At 42.7% G+C, this 6810-nt stretch overlaps 2 non-coding genes across 2 annotated transcripts; both read left to right on the plus strand.

Annotated features, from left to right (window-relative positions):
- Positions 1 to 1942: 1942 nt before the first annotated feature.
- Positions 1943 to 2014, plus strand: trnal-caa (transfer RNA leucine (anticodon CAA)). The gene has a single exon. It is a non-coding gene; the product is annotated as a tRNA-Leu (tRNA).
- Positions 2015 to 3826: 1812 nt separating this feature from the next.
- On the plus strand, positions 3827 to 3899 carry trnar-ccu (transfer RNA arginine (anticodon CCU)). The gene has a single exon. It is a non-coding gene; the product is annotated as a tRNA-Arg (tRNA).
- The last annotated feature ends 2911 nt before the right edge of the window (positions 3900 to 6810 follow it).

A 6810-nucleotide genomic window follows, 5' to 3' on the forward strand; every position in this document is an offset into this window, starting at 1 on the left:
TTAAGTGGCTGAGAGCAGAGTGGCGCAGTGTAAGCGTGCTGAGCCCATAACCCAGAGGTCAATGGATCGAAACCATCCTCTTCTAAACAGTTTATTTTTAGATTTTAAGTGCAAACAAAAAATTTAAAAAATGTGTCGTTTCATGGGCATGTCTCAGTTCCATTATACATTTTTTTTGACCTCTTCCAACAGTTCATATTGGTCATACTGTTTACACAGTACCCCAGTGGCCTAAGCCATGGATTGTGAGTTCTAGTCTTGTCTTAAGTGGCTGAGAGCAGAGTGGCGCAGTGTAAGCGTGCTGAGCCCATAACCCAGAGGTCAATGGATCGAAACCATCCTCTCTAAACAGTTTATTTTTAGATTTTAAGTGCAAACAAAAAATAAAAAAATGTGTCGTTTCATGGGCATGTCTCAGTTCCATTATACATTTTTTTGACCTCTTCCAACAGTTCATATTGGTCATACTGTTTACACAGTACCCCAGTCGCCTAAGACACTGGCCTCCTAAGCCATGGATTGTGAGTTCTAGTCTTTTCTTAAGTGGCTGAGAGCAGAGTGGCGCAGTGGAAGCGTGCTGAGCCCATAACCCAGAGGTCAATGGATCGAAACCATCCTCTGCTAAACAGTTTATTTTTAGATTTTAAGTGCAAACAAAAAATTTAAAAAATGTGTTGTTTCATGGGCATGTCTCATTTCCATTATACATTTTTTTGACCTCTTCCAACAGTTCATATTGGTCATACTGTTTACACAGTACCCCAGTGGCCTAAGACACTGGCCTCCTAAGCCATGGATTGTGAGTTCTAGTCTTTTCTTAAGTGGCTGAGAGCAGAGTGGCGCAGCGGAAGCGTGCTGGGCCCATAATCCAGAGGTCGATGGATCGAAACCATCCTCTGCTAAAAAGTTTATTTTTAGATTTTAAGTGCAAACAAAAAATTTAAAAAATGTGTCGTTTCATGGGCATGTCTCAGTTCCATTATACATTTTTTTGACCTCTTCCAACAGTTCATATTGGTCATACTGTTTACACAGTACCCCAGTGGCCTAAGACACTGGCCTCCTAAGCCATGGATTGTGAGTTCTAGTCTTTTCTTAAGTGGCTGAGAGCAGAGTGGCTCAGCGGAAGCGTGCTGGGCCCATAACCCAGAGGTCGATGGATCGAAACCATCCTCTGCTAAACAGTTTATTTTTAGATTTTAAGTGCAAACAAAAAAATAAAAAAATGTGTCGTTTCATGGGCATGTCTCAGTTCCATTATACATTTTTTTGACCTCTTCCAACAGTTCATATTGGTCATACTGTTTACACAGTACCCCAGTGGCCTAAGACACTGGCCTCCTAAGCCATGGATTGTGAGTTCTAGTCTTTTCTTAAGTGGCTGAGAGCAGAGTGGCTCAGTGGAAGCGTGCTGGGCCCATAACCCAGAGGTCGATGGATCGAAACCATCCTCTGCTAAACAGTTTCTTTTTAGATTTTAAGTGCAAACAAAAAAATTAAAAAATGTTTCGTTTCATGGGCATGTCTCAGTTCCATTATACATTTTTTTGACCTCTTCCAACAGTTCGTATTGGTCATACTGTTTACACAGTACCCCAGTGGCCTAAGACACTGGCCTCCTAAGCCATGGATTGTGAGTTCTAGTCTTTTCTTAAGTGGCTGAGAGCAGAGTGGCTCAGCGGAAGCGTGCTGGGCCCATAACCCAGAGGTCGATGGATCGAAACCATCCTCTGCTAAACAGTTTATTTTTAGATTTTAAGTGCAAACAAAAAATTTAAAAAATGTGTCGTTTCATGGGCATGTCTCAGTTCCATTATACATTTTTTTGACCTCTTCCAACAGTTCGTATTGGTCATACTGTTTACACAGTACCCCAGTGGCCTCAGACACTGGCCTCCTAAGCCATGGATTGTGAGTTCTAGTCTTTTCTTAAGTGGCTGAGAGCAGAGTGGCGCAGTGGAAGCGTGCTGGGCCCAAAACCCAGAGGTCGATGGATCGAAACCATCCTCTGCTAAACAGTTTGTTTTTAAAAATGAAACGCAAACAGAAATGAGAAAGCTAAATTTCATTTGCGTCTCTCAGTGCTATCCAGTACACATTGTTTTTCCTGCTTCTATCAGTTCGTACTGTTTGCTGAAGGTAAACAGTGCCCCAGTGGTGTAATGGATAAGGCACTGGCCTCCTAAGCCAGAGATTGTGGGTTCAAGTCCCATCTGGGGTGGGTGGAAGCAGAGTGGCGCAGCGGAAGCGTGCTTGGCCCATAACCCAGAGGTCGATGGATCGAAACCATCCTCTGCTAAACAGTTACTTTTTAGATTTTAATTGCAAGCAAAACATTTAAAAAATGTGTCGTTTCATGGGCATGTCTCAGTTCCATTATACATTTTTTTGACCTCTTCCAACAGTTCGTATTGGTCATACTGTTTACACAGTACCCCAGTGGCCTAAGACACTGGCCTCCTAAGCCATGGATTGTGAGTTCTAGTCTTTTCTTAAGTGGCTGAGAGCAGAGTGGCTCAGCGGAAGCGTGCTGGGCCCATAACCCAGAGGTCGATGGATCGAAACCATCCTCTGCTAAACAGTTTCTTTTTAGATTTTAAGTGCAAACAAAAAAATTTAAAAATGTTTCGTTTCATGGGCATGTCTCAGTTCCATTATACATTATTTTTTTGACCTCTTCCAACAGTTCATATTGGTCATACTGTTTACACAGTACCCCAGTGGCCTAAGACACTGGCCTCCTAAGCCATGGATTGTGAGTTCTAGTCTTTTCTTAAGTGGCTGAGAGCAGAGTGGCGCAGCGGAAGCGTGCTGGGCCCATAATCCAGAGGTCGATGGATCGAAACCATCCTCTGCTAAAAAGTTTATTTTTAGATTTTAAGTGCAAACAAAAAATTTAAAAAATGTGTCGTTTCATGGGCATGTCTCAGTTCCATTATACATTTTTTTTACCTCTTCCAACAGTTCATATTGGTCATACTGTTTACACAGTACCCCAGTGGCCTAAGACACTGGCCTCCTAAGCCATGGATTGTGAGTTCTAGTCTTTTCTTAAGTGGCTGAGAGCAGAGTGGCTCAGCGGAAGCGTGCTGGGCCCATAACCCAGAGGTCGATGGATCGAAACCATCCTCTGCTAAACAGTTTATTTTTAGATTTTAAGTGCAAACAAAAAAATAAAAAAATGTGTCGTTTCATGGGCATGTCTCAGTTCCATTATACATTTTTTTGACCTCTTCCAACAGTTCGTATTGGTCATACTGTTTACACAGTACCCCAGTGGCCTAAGACACTGGCCTCCTAAGCCATGGATTGTGAGTTCTAGTCTTTTCTTAAGTGGCTGAGAGCAGAGTGGCTCAGCGGAAGCGTGCTGGGCCCATAACCCAGAGGTCGATGGATCGAAACCATCCTCTGCTAAACAGTTTATTTTTAGATTTTAAGTGCAAACAAAAAAATTAAAAAATGTTTCGTTTCATGGGCATGTCTCAGTTCCATTATACATTTTTTTGACCTCTTCCAACAGTTCGTATTGGTCATACTGTTTACACAGTACCCCAGTGGCCTCAGACACTGGCCTCCTAAGCCATGGATTGTGAGTTCTAGTCTTTTCTTAAGTGGCTGAGAGCAGAGTGGCGCAGTGGAAGCGTGCTGGGCCCATAACCCAGAGGTCGATGGATCGAAACCATCCTCTGCTAAACAGTTTGTTTTTAAAAATGAAACGCAAACAGAAATGAGAAAGCTAAATTTCATTTGCGTCTCTCAGTGCTATCCAGTACACATTGTTTTTCCTGCTTCTATCAGTTCGTACTGTTTGCTGAAGGTAAACAGTGCCCCAGTGGCGTAATGGATAAGGCACTGGCCTCCTAAGCCAGAGATTGTGGGTTCAAGTCCCATCTGGGGTGGGTGGAACCAGAGTGGCGCAGCGGAAGCGTGCTTGGCCCATAACCCAGAGGTCGATGGATCGAAACCATCCTCTTCTAAACAGTTTATTTTTAGATTTTAATTGCAAGCAAAAAATTTAAAAAATGTGTCGTTTCATGGGCATGTCTCAGTTCCATTATACATTTTTTTGACCTCTTCCAACAGTTCATATTGGTCATACTGTTTACACAGTACCCCAGTGGCCTAAGACACTGGCCTCCTAAGCCATGGATTGTGAGTTCTAGTCTTTTCTTAAGTGGCTGAGAGCAGAGTGGCTCAGCGGAAGCGTGCTGGGCCCATAACCCAGAGGTCGATGGATCGAAACCATCCTCTGCTAAACAGTTTCTTTTTAGATTTTAAGTGCAAACAAAAAATTTAAAAATGTTTCGTTTCATGGGCATGTCTCAGTTCCATTATACATTTTTTGACCTCTTCCAACAGTTCGTATTGGTCATACTGTTTACACAGTACCCCAGTGGCCTAAGACACTGGCCTCCTAAGCCATGGATTGTGAGTTCTAGTCTTTTCTTAAGTGGCTGAGAGCAGAGTGGCTCAGCGGAAGCGTGCTGGGCCCATAACCCAGAGGTCGATGGATCGAAACCATCCTCTGCTAAAAAGTTTATTTTTAGATTTTAAGTGCAAACAAAAATTTAAAAAAACGTGTCGTTTCATGGGCATGTCTCAGTTCCATTATACATTTTTTTACCTCTTCCAACAGTTCGTATTGGTCATACTGTTTACACAGTACCCCAGTGGCCTAAGCCATGGATTGTGAGTTCTAGTCTTGTCTTAAGTGGCTGAGAGCAGAGTGGCGCAGTGGAAGCGTGCTGAGCCCATAACCCAGAGGTCAATGGATCGAAACCATCCTCTGCTAAACAGTTTATTTTTAGATTTTAAGTGCAAACAAAAAAATAAAAAAATGTGTCGTTTCATGGGCATGTCTCAGTTCCATTATACATTTTTTTTGACCTCTTCCAACAGTTCATATTGGTCATACTGTTTACACAGTACCCCAGTCGCCTAAGACACTGGCCTCCTAAGCCATGGATTGTGAGTTCTAGTCTTTTCTTAAGTGGCTGAGAGCAGAGTGGCGCAGCGGAAGCGTGCTGGGCCCATAACCCAGAGGTCGATGGATCGAAACCATCCTCTGCTAAACAGTTTATTTTTAGATTTTAAGTGCAAACAAAAAATTTAAAAAATGTGTCGTTTCATGGGCATGTCTCAGTTCCATTATACATTTTTTTGACCTCTTCCAACAGTTCATATTGGTCATACTGTTTACACAGTACCCCAGTGGCCTAAGACACTGGCCTCCTAAGCCATGGATTGTGAGTTCTAGTCTTTTCTTAAGTGGCTGAGAGCAGAGTGGCTCAGCGGAAGGGTGTTGGGCCCATAACCCAGAGGTCGATGGATCGAAACCATCCTCTGCTAAAACGTTTATTTTTAGATTTTAAGTGCAAACAAAAAATTTAAAAAATGTGTCGTTTCATGGGCATGTCTCAGTTCCATTATACATTTTTTTGACCTCTTCCAACAGTTCATATTGGTCATACTGTTTACACAGTACCCCACCCCTAAGACACTGGCCTAAGCCATGGATTGTGAGTTCTAGTCTTGTCTTAAGTGGCTGAGAGCAGAGTGGCGCAGTGGAAGCGTGCTGAGCCCATAACCCAGAGGTCAATGGATCGAAACCATCCTCTGCTAAACAGTTTATTTTTAGATTTTAAGTGCAAACAAAAAATTTAAAAAATGTGTCGTTTCATGGGCATGTCTCAGTTCCATTATACATTTTTTTACCTCTTCCAACAGTTCATATTGGTCATACTGTTTACACAGTACCCCAGTGGCCTAAGACACTGGCCTCCTAAGCCATGGATTGTGAGTTCTAGTCTTTTCTTAAGTGGCTGAGAGCAGAGTGGCTCAGCGGAAGCGTGCTGGGCCCATAACCCAGAGGTCGATGGATCGAAACCATCCTCTGCTAAACAGTTTATTTTTAGATTTTAAGTGCAAACAAAAAAATAAAAAAATGTGTCGTTTCATGGGCATGTCTCAGTTCCATTATACATTTTTTTGACCTCTTCCAACAGTTCATATTGGTCATACTGTTTACACAGTACCCCAGTCGCCTAAGACACTGGCCTCCTAAGCCATGGATTGTGAGTTCTAGTCTTTTCTTAAGTGGCTGAGAGCAGAGTGGCGCAGTGGAAGCGTGCTGAGCTCATAACCCAGAGGTCAATGGATCGAAACCATCCTGTGCTAAACAGTTTGTTTTTAAAATGAAACGCAAACAGAAATTAGAAAGCTAAATTTCATTTGCGTCTCTCAGTGCTATCCAGTACACATTGTTTTTCCTGCTTCTATCAGTTCGTACTGTTTGCAGAAGGTAAACAGTGCTCTAGTGGCCTAATGGATAAGGCACTGGCCTTCTAAGCCAGGGATTGTGGGTTCAAGTCCCATCTCGGGTGGGTGGCAGCAGAGTGGCGCAGCGGAAGCGTGCTAGACCCAGAGGTCGATGGATCTAAACCATCCTCTGCTAAACAGTTTATTTTTAGATTTTAAGTGCAAACAAAAAATTTAAAAAATGTGTCGTTTCATGGGCATGTCTCAGTTCCATTATACATTTTTTTTACCTCTTCCAACAGTTCATATTGGTCATACTGTTTACACAGTACCCCAGTGGCCTAAGACACTGGCCTCCTAAGCCATGGATTGTGAGTTCTAGTCTTTTCTTAAGTGGCTGAGAGCAGAGTGGCTCAGCGGAAGCGTGCTGGGCCCATAACCCAGAGGTCGATGGATCGAAACCATCCTCTGCTAAAAAGTTTATTTTTAGATTTTAAGTGCAAACAAAAAATTTAAAAAATGTGTCGTTTCATGGGCATGTCTCAGTTCCAT

This window comes from Oncorhynchus keta, unplaced genomic scaffold, assembly GCF_023373465.1.
Source record: "Oncorhynchus keta strain PuntledgeMale-10-30-2019 unplaced genomic scaffold, Oket_V2 Un_contig_17363_pilon_pilon, whole genome shotgun sequence".
NCBI lineage: Eukaryota > Metazoa > Chordata > Actinopteri > Salmoniformes > Salmonidae > Oncorhynchus > Oncorhynchus keta.